The sequence below is a fragment of the Balaenoptera ricei genome, chromosome 12 (genome assembly GCF_028023285.1).
Source record: "Balaenoptera ricei isolate mBalRic1 chromosome 12, mBalRic1.hap2, whole genome shotgun sequence".
Taxonomy (NCBI): domain Eukaryota; kingdom Metazoa; phylum Chordata; class Mammalia; order Artiodactyla; family Balaenopteridae; genus Balaenoptera; species Balaenoptera ricei.
This window is the reverse complement of record NC_082650.1, coordinates 22051216-22075685: the sequence shown is the minus strand read 5'-3', so window position 1 is coordinate 22075685 and position 24470 is coordinate 22051216. Positions and strand designations below refer to the sequence as shown.

Below are 24470 nucleotides of genomic sequence, written 5' to 3'. Positions count from 1 at the left end.
GGGATTGACATGTACACACTGCTGTATTTAAAATATTAGATAACTGACAAGGACCTACTGTATAACACAGGGAACTCTGCTCAATATTCTGTAATAACCTAAATGGGAAAATAATTTGAAAACAAATAGATACATGTATATGTTTAACCGAATCAATCACTGTGCTGTACACCCGAAACTAACACAACTTTGTTAATCAACTATATTCCAATATAAAATAAAATTAAAAATAAATAAAGTCCTAATTTTGGGACTTCCTGGCGGTCCAGTGGTTAAGACTCCACGCTTCCACTGCAGGGTGTGTGGGTTCGATCCCTGGTCAGGGAACTAAGATCTCAGATGCCATGCAGTGTGGCCAAAAATAAATAAATAAATAAAGTCCTAATTTTCAAAGAAGTGTAAATATCAAAGAACTAAAAGTGCATCATTAGCTCTTTTTATATGCTGCTACTACTGTCGAAAACTTTATTTGCTTTTCAGCCAGAAATATTGCAAAGATCAAAGAGCTTTCTAAGGGATTTCTAACTAACAATAAAAATAGGTACCCTGCATAATCCAGGCTTGCAATGCTCTCTTACATAGAGGACTCCATATTCCAGGAAAGACAGAGACTTTTCAAAAGTCAATCGTGGAAAAAATTATACACATAAAATAGTATAATAGATATATGCAAAAGTTATTAAGCATAATTATAAAATTGATTTTGCTGTTGTTGTTTTCCACGTCATGTTCCTTTCCCATCCCATATTTCTGCCTCCTGCCTAGAGGTAGCCGCCATCCTGAATTTTGTGTTTATCATTCCCACTTTTAAAAGATAGTGTGTACTCCTAAACAATATATCGTGTTGGTTAGTTTTGCTTGATTAGGGCCTTCCTAAAAATGGTATCATTGTGGAGGCTTTCTTTATGCAAATAGAAATGGCATGTTTAAGTAGGGTAAACCTGACAGTACAATGAGCCATTGTGACATTGTTTACATGCCTGTGTTTCTTATTGCCTCAGTACTGTGTAATTTGGTCTTGCAACTGATTAGCCAGTTAGGAACTGGAAGGGTGATATGTAAATGTTACTGTCTAACTGACAGAATGATTTATTAGATGCGTATATTTGAGGAATTTCACCTGCTTTGTTGTTTGGGAGGCCCAGTGCCAAACTGAAACATGTGTGTCAAGGGCAGAACTGTGGCCAGCTTTTTAAGAAAATTCAGCCAAAGTTGAGTTCCATTCAAGTACAATTTGGTTTGTTTGCCAGTGGTGTCATACTGATTTAAAAATGGATTTATCTTTCCTGTAGCTTTGATCAGCAATGTTGAAACTTTCAGCACGCTTGGATATAACCCATGGGTCCTGATGTCACCCACTCGTTGACTACACTAGCTTAATTTTTGCCACTGCTCATGCTAGGACTTTCTATTCTTCCAATGTCAGCTGCCAAGTGGAGCCCCTGAACCATAAGATTTCCATAAAGATGTCTTCCCTTTTTGCTTAGAAAACTATGTGTACTATTCATTGACCCAGGTTGTTTACTTTGGTCTCAGAGATGGTTGGCGTTTTGTTTTCATTAAAAATATTCTTTTGAATTCAGTATTTTGTCTCAGTGTGATTTGGATAGAAAATGCTATCAATTATTTTTATAAAGAAAGCAGAAAAAGAAGAAACTTGACAGTTGGCCATAACTTTAATCAAAAAATAAAAAAGCATTCATTTACTTTAGGAAATAACAGGACTCAATATTATAAAAATGTGTTAGTTAAAGGTTCCTAATTTTAAAATGGCTCCCTTAATATTCTGATCTTTTTAACCTTTGTTTTAAAAGGCAAGTGATATATACATACCCCCATAAAGATTTTATAAGATGCTAATGGAGAATAAAATAATATGGTCATACTTAAAGTTTATTACCTTAAATAATTAATTTAAGCTCGCTGGTATAAAAGCTTGAATTTTATTTTGTACCATTTTTGTATGCATATCTGAGAAGCTTTTATTTTTCTTATAACTCCTTTTACTTGTACTGATGTCAAACTGCTTTAAGTAGCAGACATAGGTAAAATTTATAAAAATGAGCTGTCAGGTTGATGGTTTTTATTCTTCAAGTTTCTATTTTAGTGGAATAAGGTGAGAAAATATGGCAGTGAGATGGCACATCTAGAGGCATCTGAACCCAATGCTCAAAAATCCCAGGGAGCACATTCTATCAACTAAAGTACAAGTAGCCCACGAGGGTGGTACATATCAATAATACCCAACATGTGTGAATTACTCTGTAATCACATTGTTTGCATTCTAACATCTTAGTCTAATTTCTAGGGAATTGTTGGTTGGAGGAAAGAGGAGCAAGTTGGAAGCGTTGGGGAGAGGAAGACCATGCTCAAGGGCATGAATGGAGCCTGGAACAGAGAGATCTGCAGGGGCTGGCATCTGTTGGAGGACACATGAAGGGTGGGGTCCTGAAAATGAGGGAGAAAGAATCCAGAATGGCTTGTCAGACAAGACCACCATAGAAATCATCTACTGTGACTCCTGAATTAATGTCTGAGCAAACATTTTCAGTCAGAAGAATGGCTTAAAACATCCAGGAGATGTTAAATGGAAATGTCATTATTGCAGGTCTCTGAATATTTTTTAAAGCTCACACACAGAACATACCCAGTGGGAGATTACATTAATTGTTCATCATTGCATTCATTTTAACATTCGGAACCCTGCATGTAAAACTGTCTAGATAAAATAATACTGCTTGATATTATTTTTCATCACCATCATACATATTTACTTTCTGTTCTAGTTAACAGATATCTGACTTAAAATACAAAAGTTAGTTATGAGCAGAGACAGATGTAGACATGCCAAAGTCGTCATTTATATTTTCACCAAAGCCAAAACCAAAGTAAAACAAAGAAACAAACCAAAAACTCCATACATCTGATTGCCACTTTATTTATTTATTTATTTATTTATTTTGTGTACTTAACATAGGTGTTGAACTTATCTTTTTTTAAGTTTGGATATCATTACTTTATTATAAAAGAAACACGGAAATTATTTACAGGATGAAAGATTTCAGAACTTCAGTGGCAGCTTCACGTGATGCCATTGGGGGAACGGGCAGCTTCACGTGATGCCATTTCAATAGTGACTTATTTTAGTCGACATATTTTCCAAGAATGTCACCATCTCTAAATAAGAAATAATCCTTGTCATCTAGAACTACTTTGGTGCCTCCATATTCTGGGAGAAGAACTTTATCTCCAACTTTCACACTAACTGGTTGAATCTCTCCACCCTTTCCTTTAGAGCCTGATCCAACAGCTACTACCATTGCTTGCAATACTTTTCCTTGCGATTTTTCTGGAAGCATAATGCCTCCTTTGGTTACAACTTCGGGTGCACTTCTTTCAACTAATACTCAGTCAAAGAGGGGAAGAAACTTTCTAAATGCCTGTCCTGCCATGACTTGGGTTGCCGCACTTTGTACTCTCGCTCTCTGGCCGCCGCCGCCGCCACAAAGGAGAGCTGAATTTATCTTGATATTGACTTTATCCAATTATTTTTTTTGAATTTTATTTTATTTATGTTTTTATACAGCAGGTCCTTATTAGTCATCAATTTTATACACATCAGTGTATACATGTCAATCCCAATCGCCCAATTCATCCAACCACCACCCCCACCCCCCGTCCCTTTCCCCCGTTGGTGTCCATACGTTTGTTCTCTACAACTGTGTCTCAATTTCTGCCCTGCAAACCAGTTCATCTGTACCATTTTTCTAGATTCCACATATATGCGTTAATATACGATATTTGTTTTTCTCTTTCTGACTTACTTCACTCTGTATGACAGTCTCTAGATCCATCCACGTCTCTACAAATGACCCAATTTTGTTCATTTTTATGGCTGACTAATATTCTATTGTATATATGTACCACATCTTCTTTATCCATTCGTCTGTCGATGGGCATTTAGGTTGCTTCCATGACCTGGCTATTGTAAATAGTGCTGCAATGAACATTGGGGTGCATGTGTCTTTTTGAATTATGGTTTTCTCAGGGTATATGCCCAGTAGTGGGATCGCTGGGTCATATGGTAATTCTATTTTTAGTTTTTTAATGAAGCTCCATACTGTTCTCCATAGTGGCTGTATCAATTTACATTCCCACCAACAGTGCAAGAGGGTTCCCTTTTCTCCACACCCTCTCCAGCATTTGTTGTTTGGAGATTTTCTGATGATGCCCATACTAACTGGTGTGAGGTGATACCTCATTGTAGTTTTGATTTGCATTTCTCTAATAATTAATGATGTTGAGTAGCTTTTCATATGCTTCTTGGCCATCTGTATGTCTTCTTTGGAGAAATGTCTATTTAGGTCTTCTGCCCATTTTTGGATTGGGTTGTTTGTTTTTTTAATATTGAGCTACGTGAGCTGTTTATATATTTTGGAGATTAATCCTTTGTCTGTTGATTCGTTTGCAAATATTTTCTCCCATTCTGAGGGTTGTCTTTTCGTCTTGTTTGTAGTTTCCTTTGCTTTGCAAAAGCTTTTAAGTTTCATTAGGTCCCATTTGTTTATTTTTGTTTTTATTTCCATTACTCTAGGAGGTGGATCAAAAAAGATCTTGCTGTGATTTATGTCAAAGAGTGTTCTTCCTATGTTTTCCTCTAAGAGTTTTACAGTGTCCGGTCTTACATTTAGGTCTCTAATCCACTTTGAGTTTATTTTTGTGTATGGTGTTAGGGAGTGTTCTAATTTCATTTTTTTACATGCAGCTGTCCAGTTTTCCCAGCACCACTTATTGAAGAGACTGTCTTTTCTCCATTGAATATCCTTGCCTCCTTTGTCATAGATTAGTTGACCATAGGTGTGTGGATTTATCTTTGGGCTTTCTATCTTGTTCCATTGATCTATGTTTCTGTTTTTGTGCCAGTACCATATTGTCTTGATTACTGTAGCTTTGTAGCATAGTCTGAAGTCAGGTAGTCTGATTCCTCCAGCTCCGTTTTTTTCCCTCAAGACTGCTTTGGCTATTTGAGGTCTTTTGTGTCTCCACACAAATTTTAAGATTTTTTGTTCTAGTTCCATAAAAAATGCCATTGGTAATGTATATAGGAATTGCATTGAATCTGAGATTGCTTTCGATAGTATAGTCATTTTCACAATATTGATTCTTCCAATCCAAGAACATGGTATATCTCTCCATCTGTTGGTACCATCTTTAATTTCTTTCATCAGTGTCTTATAGTTTTCTGCATACAGGTCTTTTGTCTCCCTAGGCAGGTTTATTCCTAGGTATTTTATTCATCTTGTTGCAATGGTAAATGGGAGTGTTTCCTTAATTTCTTTTTCAGATTTTTCATCATTAGTGTATAGGAATGCAAGAGATTCTTGTGTATTAATTTTGTATCCTGCAACTTTACCAAATTCATTGATTAGCTCTAGTAGTTTTCTGGTGGCATCTTTAGGATTCTCAATGTATAGTATCATGTCATCTGTGAAGAGTGACAGTTTTACTTCTTCTTTTCCAATTTGTATTCCTTTTATTTCTTTTTCTTCTCTGATTGCTGTGGCTAGGACTTCCAAAGCTATGTTGAATAATAGTGGTGAGAGTGGACATCTTGTCTTGTTCCTGATCTTAGAGGAAATGCTTTCAGTTTTTCACCATTGAGAATGATGTTTGCTGTGGGTTTGTCATATATGGCCTTTATTATGTTGAGGTAGGTTCCCTCTATGCCCACTTTCTGGAGAGTTTTTATCATAAATGGGTGTTGAATTTTGTCGAAAGCTTTTTCTGCATCTATTGAGATGATCATATGGTGTTTATTCTTCAATTTGTTAATATGGTTTATCACATTGATTGATTTACGTATACTGAAGAATCCTTGCATCCCTGGGATAAATCCCACTTGATCACGGTGTATGATCCTTTTAATGTGTTGCTGGATCCTGTTTGCTAGTATGTTGTTGAGGATTTTTGCATATATATTCATCAGTGATATTGGTCTGTAATTTTTTTTTTTTTGTATTATCTTTGTCTGGTTTTGGTATCAGGGTGATGGTGGCCTCATTGAATGAGTTAGGGAATGTTCCTTCCTCCGCAATTTTTTGGAAGAGTTTGAGAAGGATGGGTGTTAGCTCTTCTCTAAATGTTTGATAGAATTCACCTGTGAAGCCATCTGGTCCTGGGCTTTTGTTTGTTGGAAGATTTTTAATCACAGTTTCAATTTCATTATTTGTGATTGGTCTGTTCATATTTTCTATTTCTTCCTGGTTCAGTCTTGGAAGGTTATACCTTTCTAAGAATTTGTCCATTTCTTCCAGGTTGTCCAATTTATTGACATAGAGTTGCTTGTGGTAGTCTCTTAGGATGCTTTGTATTTCTGCGGTGTCTGTTGTAACTTCTCCTTTTTCGTTTCTAATTTTATTGACTTGAGTCCTCTCCCTCTTTTTCTTGATGAGTCTGGCTAATGCTTTATCAATTTTGTTTATCTTCTCAAAGAATCAGCTTTTAGTTTTATTGATCTTTGCTATTGTTTTCTTTGTTTCTATTTCATTTATTTCTGCTCTGATCTTTATGATTTCTTTCCTTCTCCTAACTTTGGGTTTTGTTTGTTTTTCTTTCTCTAGTTCCTTTAGGTGTAAGGTTAGATTGTTTATTCGAGATTTTTCTTGTTTCTTCAGGTAGGCTGTATACCTATAAACTTCCCTCTTAGAACTGCTTTTGCTGCATCCCATAGGTTTTGGATCGTCGTGTTTTCATTGTCATTTGTCTCTAGGTATTTTTTGTTTTCCTCTTTGATCTCTTTATTGATCTCTTGGTTATTTAGTAACGTACTGTTTAGCCTCCATGTATTTGTGTTTTTTACGTTTTTTTCCCTGTAATTCATTTCTAATCTCATAGCGTTGTGGTCAGAAAAGATGCTTGATATGATTTCAATTTTCTTAAATTTACTGAGGCTTGATTTGTGACCCAGGATGTGATCTATCCTGGAGAATGTTCCATGCACACTTGAGAAGAAAGTGTAATCTGATGTTTTTGGATGGAATGTCCTATAAATATCAATTAAATCTATCTGGGCTATTGTGTCATTTAAAGCTTCTGTTTCCTTATTTATTTTCATTTTGGATGATCTGTCCATTGGTGTAAGTGAGGTGTTAAAGTTCCCCACTATTACTGTGTTACTGTTGATTTCCTCTTTTATAGCTCTTAGCAGTTGCATTATGTATTGAGGTGCTCCTATGTTGGGTGCATATATATTTATAATTATTATATCTTCTTCTTGGATTGATCCCTTGATCATTATGTAATGTCTTTCCTTGTCTCTTGTAACATTCTTTATTTTAAAGTCTATTTTATCTGATATGAGTATTGCTACTCCAGCTTTGTTTTGATTTCCATTTGCATGGAATATCTTTTTCCATCCCTTCTCTTTCAGTCTGTATGTGTCCCTAGGTCTGAAGTGGGTCTCTTGTAGACAGCATATAGATGGGTCTTGGTTTTGTACCCATTCAGCAAGCCTGTGTCTTTTGGTTGGAGCATTTAATCCATTCACGTTTAAGGTAATTATCGATATGTATGTTCCTATGACCATTTTCTTAATTGTTTTGGGTTTGTTTTTGTAGGTCCTTTTCTTCTCTTGTGTTTCCCACTTAGAGAAGTTCCTTTAGCATTTGTTGTAGAGCTGGTTTGGTGGTGCTGAATTCTCTTAGCTTTTGCTTGTCTGTAAAGCTTTTGATTTCTCCGTCGAATCTGAATGAGATCCTTGCCGGGTAGAGTAATCTTGGTTGTAAGTTCTTCCCTTTCATCACCTTAAACATATCATGCCACTCCTTTCTGGCTTGCAGAGTTTCTGCTGAGAAATCAGCTGTTAACCTTATGGGAGTTCCCTTGTATGTTATTTGTTGTTTTTCCCTTGCTGCTTTCAATAATTTTTCTTTGTCTTTAATTTTTACCAATTTGATTACTATGTGTCTTGGCATGTTTCTCCTTGGGTTTATCCTGTATGGGACTGTCTGTGCTTCCTGGACTTGGGTGACTATTTCCTTTCTCATGTTAGGGAAGTTTTCGACTGTAATCTCTTCAAATATTTTCTCTGGTCCTTTCTCTCTCTCTTCTCCTTCTGGGACCCCTATAATGAGAATGTTGTTGCATTTAATGTTGTCCCAGAGGTCTCTTAGGCTGTCTTCATTTCTTTTCACTCTTTTTTCTTTATTCTGTTCTGCAGCTGTGAATTCCACCATTCTGTCTTCCAGGTCACTTATCCGTTCTTCTGCCTCAGTTATTCTGCTATTGATTCCTTCTAGTGTATTTTTCATTTCAATTATTGTATTGTTCATTTCTGTTTGTTTGTTCTTTAATTCTTCTAGGTTTTTGTTAAACATTTCTTGCATCTTCTTGATCTTTGCCTTCATTTTTTTTCCGAGGTCCTGGATCATCTTCACTGTCATTATTCTGAATTCTTTTTCTGGAAGGTTGCCTATCTCCACTTCATTTAGTTGTTTTTCTGGGGTTTTATCTTGTTCCTTCATCTGGTACATAGCCCTCTGCCTTTTCATCTTGCCTGTCTTTCTGTGAATGTGGTTTTTGTTCCACAGGCTGCAGGATTATAGTTCTTCTTGCTTCTGCTGTCTGCCCTCTGGTGGATGAGGCTGTCTAAGAGGCTTGTCGCCACTTTATTTTTTTATAATATCGCAGAGTCCTGAAGATTTGTGTACACTTTAAGCACAAGTATCTAGCATTCAAATATGACTTAGGCCGTTACCAGTGAATCTGTATTTGTTGCTGGAGTGTACATTTAAAATCAACACAAAGTGGGGCTTCCCTGGTGGTGCAGTGGTTAAGAATCTGCCTGCCAATGCAGGGGACATGGGTTCGAGCCGTGGTCTGGGAAGATCCCACATGCTGCAGAGCAACTAAGCCCGTGCGCCACAACTACTGGGCCTGTGTGCTGCAACTACTGAAGCCTGCACGCCTAGAGCTCGTGCTCCACCACAATGAGAAGCCCATGCACTGCAACGAAGAATAGCCCCTGCTCTCCGCAACTAGAGAAAGCCTGCACACAGCAACAAAGACCCAACACAGCCAAAAATAAATAAATTAAATAAATAATTTTTTTTAAAAGATTCATTTCAATATAAAGATGCCTACACATTGTAGAGATGTGTCATGAGTAAATAACCTATGTGGACAGTTTATTTAGATGGAGCAAAGTGATAACTTATCTATAACATTGCCATAGACGCAAATATCTATCATCTAGATTGTGGGAACTAACTATACAAAATTCTAGTGATGTTGCGAGTGAACTGAGATATTTTCAAACTAGAAGTGAAAATGTGAGTCCTTAAACGTAAACTGGAAAAATTCCTCCCCTCCAAGTGCAAGCAATGAAAACATGCCAACTGGCTGTATGTGGAAACCTCATCATTTGTTTACTTACCATTTAGCCTTTGTTCCAAGTGGCTGAAAAGCAGAGGGGAAAGAGCCTTAGTGAAGACTCTGAAGGGGACAAGACAATTCAGAAGGACACAAGGAAGGGGAGAAGAATTCTGAATCAGAGGTGGAAGGGATATCTTCTGTAATACTCGTTCTCAGAACCCCTGAGTTACAAGTCTTTTCTGAAAACTTGGAAATCACTGAAGTATCCTTACACCGTGATAACTTGGAAACACTTCTAATTTAATATCTTTCATGTGTTTTGGTTCCTGTGGTTCTTTGTGTTTGGTTGGTTGTGTTTCTTCTAAAAGAGGGAAACGAAGAACAAACACTTTCATTAAATTCATGGTCTGGTTAAACAGATGATGGACAGCATGGTTTTACAGAAAACTTCCCTCGGAAAATTTATGTGCTTGAATTATTGTTGTTTTAACTGGAGTTATATGTTTTGCATCAATGTTTCGACCTGTCAGAATGGCTGCACAAAAGCTTTCATGCTGAATTACATCTCTCAATTGACAGTTATGTAAAAAGTATTTTTAGAGTACAAGGAAGATATATCCTATGTGGTCAGAGGTGACTCCATGGCAGCTTTCTCGTACTGTGTTTACTGGGTGAGATTATTGTAAAGTGAGCTGCAGGCTCTAGAGTCAAACCTAGTTTAGGAACATTCCAGATTTACTCTACTGAAAATGGAAGGTACAAGTTTTCTGTGAGATTTCTTACCTGCTACATAACACTTAAGAAAAATTTACTCAACTTAAGACAGTATCTCGAGAAACCTAAACCCAAGCGAAAAGGCTTGAAAGGGAAGACATCTTCTGACCCTGATGGTCATTCGTGGTGTCTATATGATAGCGCAACAAGCGAAATAGAACTCCTTGCTTTTCCTTTTCCCTGATCTAACCTCTATTTCTAGGAATACAAAAAAAAAGGGCAGTTTGCAGCTCAGAGAATTCTCACTTAACAACTTCAGCTGGATGGGACCCAGAACCTGGCTCTGGTGTATAAAATTACACTTTTAACTGTACGTGAGAATATTAACACTTGCCTTTGCCAGTTTCAAACAGACACATATATGTGGTATACACGCAGGTATTTAACTTTCTGAGATATTTACTGTTAGAAATGCCTTTTAAACCCCTGGACTATAGGTGTATTAGTGTGGAATGCCATGATTCCATACACTTGACCATACCTCCTTACTGTGTCCCTTATACATTTATTTATTCACTCACTCACTTGTTTATTTTATTTTATTTGTTTATTTATTTATTTTCTAAGCACAACAGATATACTGAGAAGTGCGCAGATCTTACATGAGTAGCTCAAAAAACGTTTACAAAGGGAACATATCTGTGTAACCACCACCCAGGTCAAGATATCAAACACCAGCACCCCAGAAGCCACCCTTGGCCCCTCCCTGTCATCACCCCCTCAAAGGTAACCACTCTTATGGCCTCTATCACTATAGACTAGTGCTGCCTGTTCTTGATTTCTATAGAAATGGAATCATGCATTTGTGCCGGGTTTTGTGGTCCAGCTTCTTTTGCTCAGTATTGTGTCTGTGTGGTTCATTCATGTGTTTGCATGTAGCAGTGATTTCTCCTTTTTCATTGCCATGTAGGATTCTACTTTGTGTATTTTAAAATTTACTTTCCTTTCTATTGCTGATGCACTTCTGGGTTAGTTTCAGTTTAAAGCTATTAAGAATAATGCATCTATGAACATGGTGGTGTATGTGTTTGTTGCACGTGTATGTCTGCCTAGGAGTAGAATTGCTAGGTTAATATAGACTACACTTATGTTTAGTTTAGTAGATACTGCCAAACGGTTTTCCAGAGTGGCTTTAAAATTTTACATTCCTGCCAGCAATGTTTAAAAGTTCCAGTTATTCTATATCTTCACCAACAATTTATGGTGCCAATTTTTTAAAATTTATTTTATTTTATTATTTTAATTTAGCTATCTGGGGGTTATACATTAATACTTCATTGTGTTTTAATTTATATTTCTCTAATCACTAATAATGTTAAAATTTTTTATTTGCTTATTGGCCATTTGAATAGCCTCTTTTATGCAGTACCTGTTAAAGTCCTTTGCCATTTAAAAAAATTTGGGTAGTCTTTCTTTTCTGATTTGTAGGAGGCTTTTAAAATACATATATTAATATATATACGTATATATTAATATATATACGTATATATATTAATATATGGATAGATGTGTATATGTATATGTATATGTATGTATATTAATATATACATATACATATATATAGGAGTCCTATTTCAGAAGTATATATATATATATTACAAATATATTTTCTTTCAAGATATCTTGTCTTCGCTCTTCATGGTGCCTTTCGATCAATTGAAGTTCTTACTTTCAATGAAGCTCAATTTATTAATCTGTTCCATTACTGTACATGCTTTCTTTTGTCCTTTTAAGAAATAGTTATATAATCCAAGATCATGAAGATATTCCCCTATGCTATATTTCCAGAAGTTTTGTCATTTCACTTTTCACATTTATCATCCATCTGGTAGTGATTTTTGTGTCTCGTGGGAAGTAGGAGTCAAAGATCATTTTCTCTCATGTGGATATCTGTTCTTTTGCCCAAAGAATGGCAGTGGCAGCTTTGTTATAGATCAGGTGACTGTTTATGTGTCTGTCTGTGTCTGGATTCTCTTCTGTTCCATTGGTCTATCTATTCTTGCACCAATGCCCCACACTTATAATTACAGTAACTATAAATTAAACCTTGATAGCTGGTAGTGTAAGTAAGTCCTCCAACTTTACTCTTCAAGGTTGTTTTTATTCCTCTCGGCCTTTTACATTTCCATTTAATTTTAGAATCAGCTTGCCATTTTTTACACACAAAAATTAGGATATTAATGGAAATAACATTGAATGTTATCCATTTAGGGAGAATTCACATTTTGCAATATTGTACCTTCCAGGAACATAGTATATTCCTCCATTTCTTTAGGGCTCCTTTAACCTTATCTTAGTAAAGGTTTGTGGTTTTCTATGTGGTGGTCTCGCACATTTTTATTAGCTTTATTCCTAGTTATGTGCCCTCCTTTTAGTTAGAGAGCTGCTTCTAGTTTGTATAGAAGCAAAATCTTCCTTTAGACTCACAACCTCAAGCAAAATGTTATGGAGAAACTATTTTGAAGCTGAAGAGAGGAAGTGCCCCTGTGCCTTGAGGAGGAGGTGGGAGTTTTTTTGGTTGGTGGTTTAAGGTAGGTGAGATGCAGTATGTCTTGTCCAGATGGAATCTCTGGAAATCTTAAAAGCAGCAGATGGGTGTGGGAAGAATGACAGAGAATATTGAGAAGCAGACTGACTTACTGTCTTGGGTAATTGCATAGTTGAATGAAGAAACCAATGTGTATTTTAAGTATCTGAACCAAATTCATTGACTTGAAGCAAAGACCCATTCTAAACAAATAAATTATATCCTGGACCTACCTTTCTACATCTTTGACTTACTTCACCAATCACCAGAGATTAAAAATTTTATAATTAATGATCAAAATATTATCCAGGTGACTAAGTGATAAACTTGTTGGATTTACCATCAAGCGGATTTCCCATTAAATAAAACAAATCTTCAAAATTTAATAAATCATGCATGAGTCAGTGAGAGCATACTGCTTCAGAGTTTCAGAAGTCTCTTGGAATTCCTTCTAATTACTCTTCTGTTTTTCTTCCCTTCCCCAGACATGCTTTGGGAAAGAATATTTCTTATTCACTGACTTCAGTGTCTCAGCTCCAAATGACTTCTCACACTGGCTCCTGATGTCTGTTGAAATTGCTTTTCTCATCAAGACACAAAATCTCCTCATTGTCAGATTCAGTGGAAACATTTGTACTTCTCCAGCTTCTTTTCAATATTTGAGGTTATTGAAATACTCCTTCTCCATGGAACTCTTCTGTCATGGCTTCCTTGACGTTCATCATCCTCTCCTGGTCTTTCTCTTCCCTCTCTGACACTCTTCATCAGGCCATTTTCCAGGCTCTCTTTGTCCTGCAAATGTTGGTATTGCACACGGCCAGCTTCAGACTCGTTTTCTGATTGTGAACTCTCATTCTAGTGGAACTCATTCATCTCTGTGGTTTCATCGATAAATCAGCATTCTGATATTTTCGAAGGCTGTCTTGAAATATCCTATGCCACAAACACCTCTGTCCAGCTACTCGTTGGATTTCTCCATTTAGTGCCCCAATGACACCTTAAAATTAATGTCAAAAACGGATACTTTGTAACATGCTCTGCATTTTGGTGAGTGGCACCCTTTACAGTGGGCCTGAAACTGGGAGGTGGTTATTGACTCTTCTTTCTCCTTTCTCCTCCCATGTCCAGTGACAACATCCTGGCTAGTCTTCCTCCTTAGTATCCTTAATATTCTGCAGTCTCGGTCTTCTTCTCTATATCCACTACTATTTTTCTGTTCCCACATCCCCTCACACCTGGCCTTCCTAAACAGCCTCCTGATTGGCTCCTCTGCCTTCAATATTCTCACACTCCAAGCTGTTATCTGCTCTCAGGGTGAGCTCTCCTAAATGTGCTGCTCCTCTGTTTAAAATCGTACAGGGCTTCTATTTCTCCTTTGACATAAAGGCCGAACTCCTCGCCATGGATTTCTAAACCTGGCCCTACTGGAGCCCCTCTCTGCTTCTCTTGTCTCCTCTCTTGACGTTAGTTCTCCAGAACTGCTCGCCGTCCCTTCCATCACTCTGCTCGCGCTTCAGAAGTGCTGCTGCTTCTGCCCAGAACAGGCACACCCCTCTCCTCATCCATCCCCCTCCTTCTGGCCTCCTACTCATTCTCCAGAACTCAACGCAGATAGGACACTCTAGTGAGACCTCATCTCATCCTTCCCCACCAGTCTCGACTCTAATGTTATATTGCATCGTGTTTATCTGTTTTGATCCCCCCCACTCTGAACTTCTTGAAGGCAAGAAACATGCCTTTCATGTTTTTTTTTTAAAAATAAATTTATTTATTTTTGGCTGCATTGGGTCTTTGTTGCTGCGCTTGGATTTCTCTAGTTGCGTCAAGCGGGGGCTACTCTTCGTTGTGCAGCTCGGGCTCTAGGTGCGTGGACTTCAGTACTTGTGGCTCGTGGGCTCTAGAGTGCAGGCTCAGTAATTGTGGCACATGGGCTTAGTTGCTCCACAGCATGTGGGATCTTCCCGGACCAGGGCTCGAACCCGTGTCCCCTGCATTGGCAGGCGGATTCTTAACCACTGCGCCACCAGGGAAGCCCGCCTTTCATGTTTGTGTTCTCCCTCCACAGTTGCTTTTATAAATAGGCACTGTGTTAGGCCCTGGGGATGCAAAGATGAATAAGACATCATCTTTGCTCATGGGCTCTCACAATATAGAAGGTGAAACAGAAACATCAACAGGTAATTACTGTGTGATTTGATGAGTGCCGTGTTACAGGTGTTTTTAAAACAGGGAAGAAGCGGCACCTGATTCCAGGTCTAAGAGAGTTCTATTAAAGTGTACACAAGGGATCTCTAGAGAAATAATGTGTGGGGAAATAATCCGCTGAGTAAAGATCATCTCCAGGAAAATTCCTGGCAACCCTATAACACTGTAGTCAGTGTTACCGGTTGCTCTCCTGAGATTGTCCCTCAGATCTCCAGAGGCAGAGAACTGTATAGGAGTTAAAATATTTACAGTTGATACCAGAACATGTAAATAAACATTATGAGGTTTGGATGGAGAGATATATGCATTAAGCTGTATTTTGACTAGAGAGATATATATGCATTAAGCTTAGTGGAGACTTGAGAGAATTAGCATCTTATTTTGTGTGCCCAGGAGCTCTCTGACCAAAACCCAACCCTACTTGAGACAAAAGTTCACCCTGACTTTGTAAATGTTTGCCTTTACGATGAATGAGAAGAACCTAAAGCCTTGAAATGTTCAGTCTAGTTCTTTTTTCAGATATAATGTTAAATCCCAGAAAAGAATCCAGCAAAGCAGGATCTTCACATTTTGGTTTCCCTCTATCCATATCCGAGGAGGGGACACTTCACGGTTGAGAGTGATTCCATAGGTGTTCTACTGGGCCTGGAGGGTGGCCAGAGCCTTGTGCAGTTTAGGATGAACTGACACTAGAGCAGTCAGAGAAGGAAGCTGAATTCATCTGGACCAGGGTAATCTAGTCTGTGTACAGGATTGTCTATGGTAGGGCCTTGTTCTGATGTCTATATACTTGAGGGACCATGACTGAACTTCAGGAGGTTTGGAGAGTCCCTGAAATTCCACACAAAATTGAGTATGTGTGCATAGGGGGAGAAAGGCCATCGCTTTCATCATATATTTGAAGCTCTTGTAACTCAGAGAACCGCTGGTCTACACCCTTTGGTTTCTGTTTACTATATTTACTCCTCTGATAATCATGTCGTGAGGATCTAGGTCTTAGGCATTTTGCTCCATTCTGACTTACTATTTTGACGTGTGTTGCAGCAATTCAAGTCAGCAGTCATTGAGAGCCTAGGTTGCAGGTGCTTCCACGTGCAGGATCTTGTTAAATCATCACAGTAAATCTGTGTGTTATATATTCTTATGACCCTTTTACAGAAGAGGAAACTGAAGTTCAGAGTGTAAAAAGAACTTTCCTAAGAGCAGCTGAGCCCTCAAGCAGGTGAACTGGGCCTAAGAATCTGAAGATGAATAGAACATTATGCTCTTCTTCAGGAAAAGCTCACAGTCTTCTAGGGCAGCCAGACAGAAATGAACACCTAAATACAGCGACATAAATTCAAGGGTAAACCAATATACAATATAAAATCTCAGCACCAAGGTGTATTTCATCCCTGCAGCTGTGCTTTGTCAAGGAGAGAGGAGCGGGTCTTGAAGGAGGAGTAATAGTGCACTAGGTGGACTGAAATTAAAATGCATACCAGGCTGATGTAAAAGCATTTGCAAAACACAGATGTGAGCTAGTCTTCTGCTTGTGATAAAATGATAGTGGTTTGGGATGGTGAGCCCATAAATAAATATCAGAGCTTAGAAAGAGGCAAGTCGGAGAACCAGGTTCTGCCCTGTGTATTTCCACATATATTAACAAATCTACTGTTCCTTTCCAGAAGATAGCCCAGGCTATACAGGTAGCCACAATTTAAAATGCCTGTTTAAGATTTTTTTTCCCCAAGGCTAATTCAGTAGGTGTGTCCCTCACACTAATAAGTACTGGAACGACTTGTTGATTCTGTGAGTTCTCTTAGGACAGAGACGCACTGTAAACATTTTCTTAACTTGATCTGAATACAAACCAAATCCCAATCTAACAACTCACCCAGACACACAGGTAATTGTTTTCATCTACTTCATAGCTCTGAATAGCAGGAAAGTTCATAGAAAGTACATCTTCAAGCTGAGCTATCAAAACATATCTGTTTTCAAAACTCTTATAGGGATAGTAAATTAATGCTTGTTTTTTTCTCCTGAAAAACAGTGTAACTAGTTTCAAACAATGCTAGGTAATTCCTAAGGGGAAATAGTGTGAGAAGCTTTGACATAATTAGTTTATGCTTTAGCTTACTGTTTTCATTACAAGTTTTCAACAAGTTCTCAGAAATATGAATGGAAAAACTTCTCTGATTCCACTTTAGAATATGTGGGAAAGAAAATGCACAAAGGTGAAAGTGATGGCAGGGAAAGAAAGAGAATACAAGCAAATATGAGGCCAGCACTATTTTTATTTTATTACCAATTAGACATAGTGAGTTATAATTTGAATAAAATGTTCAGCTTGTAAGTGTATATTTTTCCACTTGAAAAAATCAGTTAAACTGTGATAAGATTTTCAATGGATGTCAGCTTACTGGTAGTCCATCACTAGAACATAGTATCCTGGCATACTATATACCCTTATAGGATCATGTCCATCGATTGCTTCAGGTATCCTGACTAAAACCTGTATTTTTAGGTCTCTGTTTCTTTGTATGTTTTACAAAAACTTGAGATCATGCTCTATATCAAATATTTTTCTGGGCCTGTATTCCCTCATCTGTAATATCGAGATTATTGGAGTCCCTGGCTCCCGGGGTTATTGTGAGGATTAAATGAGAAGGGTTAGTAGAGAGCGTAGCTCAGTGCCTGGCACACAGTCAGCATTCAGTTATATTAGTCGTTGCTGTTGCGGTTATGGTTACTTCGTGTGTGATGAGAACTTTTGAGATCCTTCTCTTAGCAACTTTCAAATAAGCAATACAATACCATTAACTATAGTCATCTGTGGTTACTTTTTGTTACTTGTTTTTCACACTTGATTATATGAGTATTTTCACAAGTTGGTAACTGTTGTTCAAAGGTATGATGTTTCAAGGATATATAAACATCCCACCATTCCTTCAAGTTTTAAATACGTCATTTTGGTCAGTTTAACAATTTCCAGATTGTTAATAGTATAAACTCCAGTGAAATAAACATTCTTGTCTGTAAGTTTTTGTGACCCAGTAAGGTGCATTTATAAAAGTATTTTAAAGACTTTTGATTCATCTGTTCAGATTACATCCCTGAAAGATTGTACCCGTTTAGAACTCCCCATTTCTATTACAGTGTTGAAATAAGAATTAAGTAAATGTAAAAGAATGTGGAGAAACGTAACAGAAAGCTGTAAGTTTCAGAACCAGAATATTTGCTTTCTTTTATACCTTGGGAGGCGAGGCAAATATAATGTCTATTATCTTTCATATTTAAAAGAAGCTTTTGTGTGGGGACATAAAACATTGTGTAGAAGTCAAGAGGGCTAATTCCAAGACTGACTGATAGTGGAATGTATACAAGCTTGAGGAATTCACTCTACCTCTCATAGTTATATAGTTATAGTTTGTAAAATGGTGATACAATACCTATCTTAAAGGACTCTTGTGGTAGTTAAATAAGATTGTTAAGCACCAGGCAAAGATCTTGGCACAAAGTAAGTACCTGTGGTTGACCACAGTGCTATTGACCAAGGATATAATTTTTGCTGAAGAGCAAGGCTTCGGCCTTCCTCATTTATTGCAACTGTAGATTCGTGAAGTAGCAGAGTTCCCATCAGGTGTCCTGGCTGCTCTGTGAATGAGCAAGGGGAAGAATGCCATGACACCTGTCAGCTGTGCTGTCAACATTTTCGATGATCCTGGTTAAGGTTAGCTTAATATGGTTCTCTTTCTTGATTGAGCATACATTTAGCTCCAGCCTTGTTCCAAGCACTGAACCAAGCACTGGTGATTTGAGAATGAATAAAATGTAATCTTTGTCCTTGATGGGCTCACAATATAGACAGGAAGTGGTTACCATCTTCTCTGGGTAAAATCCTTCTCTGTACTTTTAGTGAACATTTTTTATGTTCTTCTGTTGAGACATGCACTGGTAGATATTTGGGGTTAAAAGTGAGTAATCAGAAAACCAGGCCCACCCCCTGAGATGGTAAGAATGTGGTATTACAAGTTAATAAGCAAGCATTGGTAGAAAGAGGATGAGCTTTCCATCAAAAGACCTGGGTTCACAGTCAGCCTGCAAAACATACTGGTTGAATGATTTTGAGCAGGCCAGGCCACTGTATTCTAAGCAAGAAGACAAAAAGAGTTAAAATTCGATTATTCATTCATTCATTTGGCAAGTATTTATTGAGCGCCAGGGAATAACATATACAACAAATCCCAACCTTCAGGGATATCAGATTCTAGTGAGAGAAAGGGGAGGATATAAAAAATGTTTCTTGTAAAGAAAAAGAAAAGGCAGAGAAGAGAGCTAGGGAGTGTCACTGGGGAGGAGGGGTGGACATTTTACAGAGAGTTACAGGGAAGGCCTCACTGCAAGCTAATGTTTGAATGAAGACAGTGAGTAAGTAGTTCAAGGAAACAGCAAGTTTAGAGGCTCCAAAGAGGAGAGCACTGGGGCTGGAGCAGGGTGAGGGAGGGGGCCAGTGGCAGGAGACAGGGGAGGGCCTTGTGGAACATGCAATTGAGGACTTTGGCTTTTACTGCACATGAGATAGGAAGCTCTTGAAGGACTTTGAGCAGAGTGACATGATCTGACTTTTCACAACCTCATTCTGGCGTCTGTGTAGAATAGAGTGGAGAAAGGCAGAAAAGCAAGGTGGTCAGATGGGAGCTTTTCCAACAATCTAGGGGAGAGTTGGTGGTGACACGGACCGTGGAGGTAGCACTAGAAGTGGTACAAAGTGTCAGACTCTGGAGATGACTTTTTAAAATAGAGCCATCAGGATTTGCTAATGAATTGCATGAGCAGAGCTTGGGGGCTGCGTTACTATGAAGTCAAAGTTGCCATCCATGGAGATGAGGATGACTGTGGGAGGAGCATATTTGTTGGAGAACACAAGGAGTTTGATGTTGGACCTGTGAAGTTTGAGATGCCTATTTGAAACATTCAAATGAGGATGTTGAATAGATAGTTGGACTTCAAGGGAGAGGTCTGGGCTAGAGATGTAAATGTGGATAGGAGTCCTTATCAGAGATGGTATTCAAAGTCAGGAGACTGGATCAGATCTCCAATGTAGTGAATGTGGCTGGAAAAGAGAAGCAGTCCAATATCTGAGCCCTGGGGTACACAGAGTTTAGAGGTTGAGAAGTTTGGGAGGAACTAGCAAAGAGACTGAGAAGGAATATCCAGTGGGAAAGGGGGAAAGGCCAACTTGCATAGCAACTATATAAAAGCACATTACATGTTGTAGACTACCATATAGATGATCATTATATTACTATAACACGCTTTTGGAAAAATGCAGTATATCATGATTTTGGGTGCAAAATTTGACTGGAGTATATTTCATGTATAGCCTTTACAACGTGTTCAATTGTGGTGACTACCAAACACACACACACACACACACACACACACACACACACACATATATTTTTTCTAAATGTTGTCCTCATGACATGAAAAATTTAAAGAATTTTCTTATCAGAGATTAATTCAGGCACAAAGATAATTTGGGCATCACTGGAGCTGGTTACATGCAGCCCTGTGCAGAATGTTTCATGATAATGTTCAAGTAGAAATAGTCATCTCAATCTCTATATTTACTATGTGATTTGGAAAAACACCAAAGGAATTTGGGTCCACAGAGATTATAATATTACTAAAATCGATGTATACATTATTTACAATATGCTTTCAACATTAAGGTAAGACAGACCTGTTGATTGGACTTAAGACAGGGGCCAATTTTTCTATATAAAAGACACCTCCCAGAAAATGGTTTGTGTAAACATGCTTTTGTCATTATGTATCTGTAGAGAGCCTTTTCACATGTTGACTATATTTATTCAATTTAAAGACCTTAGTTTAGTAGCTTGACACATTATGCTAAGTGAAATAAGCCAGTCACAGAAGGACAAATACTGCATGATTCCACTTATACAAGGTATCTAAAATAATCAAATTCATAGAAGAGAGTAGAATGGTGGTTGCTAGGCAGTGGGCAGAGGGGGAAATGAGGAGTTGCTAATCAACGGGTATGAAGTTTCAGTTATGGAAGGTGAATGAATTCTAGAGACCTTTTTTACAACATTGTGCCTGTAATTAATAATACTGTGTGGTACACTTAAAATTGGTAAGAGGGTAGATCTCATGTTAAGTGTTCTTACTGCAATAACATAAAAAATAAAAATGAATTAAACAAAGGAATTAATTTAGTGGCATAACCCCAAGACCTGTCATTTATTGCCTTATGATTTGGTAGTGTTAATAAGTAACTAAATCATAATATCCTATTAAGAGTTTTACAACAAAGAGGGAGTTGAGAGACCTAAAGAAAAACATTGCCAATGCCACTCCTATATGGAGCTTCTGGAGAGTGTTCCAAAGAAAGAATTTTCATAGTACTTTCTCTTCATCACTTAGTAACACATTTCTAAGCTCATGTCTGGGAGCATTCTGGCTACCAGAGCAACTTAGATTTTTGCCCATATGTGCTCAATTTAAATATCAAACATGTCATAAACTTTGCCACATATATCTTTAAATCAAAGATTTTTGAAGACAAAGCAATTCAAAAGTATGGAATAATTTTCATAATATGCTGCCCTCTCAAGATGTATCCATCTCTAGAGCGATTCTTGAGTTAAGTGGAGTAAAATCCACTTCTGTGCATGGGTAACAACCACTAATCCAAAAGCGCACAGGCAGCTGGTCCTGATCATAATAGACGCATATACTGTGGATGGAAGAGAATAACACTGAAGCACTACGCTTCCTATACTCCCAGAGAAAGGTAGGCTTTGCAAAACTGTGGAGCCTTCACTTAAGATAAAGGGGAAAACAGTTATGTGTTTGCAGTAGCTCATGAACACTTTGGACTTAGTTATCTAAGTGGCTTATCCCTTCTTCCTCCAGTGTTTGGGATTTGAGGCTTCTACCTAGATAAAGAGTCTTGGGCAGAGGCCTTCCTCCCTACCTGTAAACCCTATTCAGTGCACTGCTTGGTGTGATTAGCACAATCACAGCATAACAAAGGAAAAGAAGGCCACTAAAAAGAAAGATTTTTCTGATTCTGCATTTGGGGAGATTTCATTCATAATATTTTGTTGTCACAAAAGTATATTCTGTCCTGGGCTCAAAATCAGTAATAGATTTTTTTAAAATAGCCAAAGCAGATGTTATATATACTATACATAAGCTTCCTCGTGGTCAATCTATAAATTTGACATAATTTGATGAACACCTGTAGATAACGATTTTCAGTTCAGTTCTAGCATCTGATGTCAGTCACAATAGAAAAGATGGCTAGATTAGCTGTTATTTGCCCACCATATTTCTATGTGATTTCTTCTAGCATTTACCAGTTTGAAACATCAACCTTCAGCTGCTGCATTCTGATCAAGAGAGTTATTGACTGTAAGTTGAACATCCATGTAATATTAAGAATGAAGCGTATATGTATTTTTTCCTTCAGAATGTGTGAGCATACTACAACTTTACGTTTTCTACGGACTAAATTTTTGTCTCCCTCCCCCAAAATTCATATGTTGAAATCATAACCCTCAAGGTGATGGTATTAAGAGGTGGAATCTTTGGGGTGATTAGGTCATGATAATGGAGCCCTAGTGAATGAGATTAGTGCCCTTATAAAAGAGACTCCACAGAGGTCTCTTGACCCTTCTGCCATGTAAGGGCACAGCAAAACCAAATGTAAAATAGATAGCTACGGGGAAGCAGCCACATAACACAGGGAGATCAGCTCGGTGCTTTGTGGCCACCTAGAGGGGTGGGATAGCGAGGGTGGGAGGGAGACGCAAGAGGGAAGAGATATGGGGATATATATATGTATAGCTGATGCACTTTGTTATAAAGCAGAAACTAACACACCATTGTAAAGCAATTATACTCCAACAAAGATGTTTAAAAAATAAATAAATAATTATTTTTTAAAAAAATGATCCTGAAAAATAAAAAAAGACAGCCATCTATGAACCAGAAAGAAGGTCTTCACCAGACACCAAAACTGCCAGCACCTTGATCTTGGACTTCCCAGCTTCCAGAACTGTAAGAAATAAATTTCATAGTTTATAAGCCACCCAGTGTATGATATTTCTATTATAGAGCCCAGATGGACTAAGATAACATCACATAAAGCTTTTCTCCCAAAGATCATTTAACATATCTTCCTTTCCCTTTTTTTCCCTTCCTCCTTCCCTCTCTCCTTCTCTTCCTTCTTTACCTACCAAAGTTGCCATTAAAATATCGCTACTAGTTATTTGGAGAAGCTATTAAGGCACTTTCTTAGGATCAGCTCCAGTGTGGTCCGCAGCTAGGGCTTTCTCACTAGCAAGTGGTCGAAGGCTGCACTGTTCACATCTTAACTCGTAGAAAGCATAAGTAAGCATTTGATTTTTCTAAAGCCCCGTGGCAATTATTTCAAATAAAGTTATTGTTAATGGTTCTGATTTTTAAAAACTACATCCAGAAAAATCTTATTTGGAATCACTTAGAAATTTATAAACAGTTTTTTTTTTATATACTAAATTTAGTATACTATACCCTGGACAGGACAGTTTTTCATAAAGTTGTTTTTCCCAGCTATCTTTAAAGTTTGGTATAAATTTTAGTATGCTTCCTGATATAAAATTTAGTATACTTTCTGATTTCTAACCAACAACAGATGATTTTCATTTATTTGTTATTCTGGTGAGGAAATTATTGCTAGCTTTCAAAGTTAATGTACCTTATGAAGCAACATAAAATATGCATTTTCTGTTTTCTGAGTTTTTAGAGCTCTTAGGCTGTTTCTCCTTGATTTTATACTTTTAAATTTATTTCGATTTCTTAATGGGTGGTATTGAATTAGAATCTGTCGGGAGAAGTTTCCAGATGAATACTGTTTTTAGAAGAAGAACTGCGTATTTTTATTAATACCTATTGGAACTCCAGAAGATTTTGGATTTTCCTTCATTATCCCATCCACAATAAAAGTGATGAGACTACCTTTACCCCTTTATGGGGTATATTCATTATTTTTTTTTTGTTCTGTCCGTGTACAGCCTTGGCTACTGATGGGTTTTTACTATTTATTAGCTTTTAAACACACACTTTGTATGTTTATGAGAACGGAAATGTGACAAAGTCAAAAGAAGATGTATTACTTTAATGTAACTGAAAGGAAAAATGCCATTGCTTGTATTTCTACTGCTGCAAGGCACTCAGTTGCTATTCACTGTTTTATAAACATATATTTTATATTGATATACTTAATTGATAGTTTTCTAAATTATCTCTGATATTTTTTTTAGAACCTATGCTTCTGCGCATTTTGGTTCCAATTTCTTTTTAAATTTTTCTTTGTCCCAGACGTTTACAATCACCTCAGTACATGAAATTCCCTCCTCACAGTACTTTTTTTCTCCTCAACTCCCCTGACACTTATCATAACCACCCAGGATCTTCTTGCCACGGCCATCCCTGGGTCTCGTGGTCGTTGAGAACAGCTTGACCTCTAGCTCATTCTTGGATCACAGCCTCCCATCATTCAACTTGTTCACTCCTACCGGACCTGTGACTC

General features: G+C 37.6%; 1 protein-coding gene and 1 pseudogene across 1 annotated transcript in view; one reads left to right on the top strand and one right to left on the bottom strand.

Annotated features, from left to right (window-relative positions):
• AIG1 (androgen induced 1) overlaps positions 1-24470 on the top strand; it is a 227381-nt gene that overhangs the window by 25511 nt on the left and 177400 nt on the right.
• On the bottom strand, positions 3110-3452 carry LOC132376244 (10 kDa heat shock protein, mitochondrial-like; annotated as a pseudogene).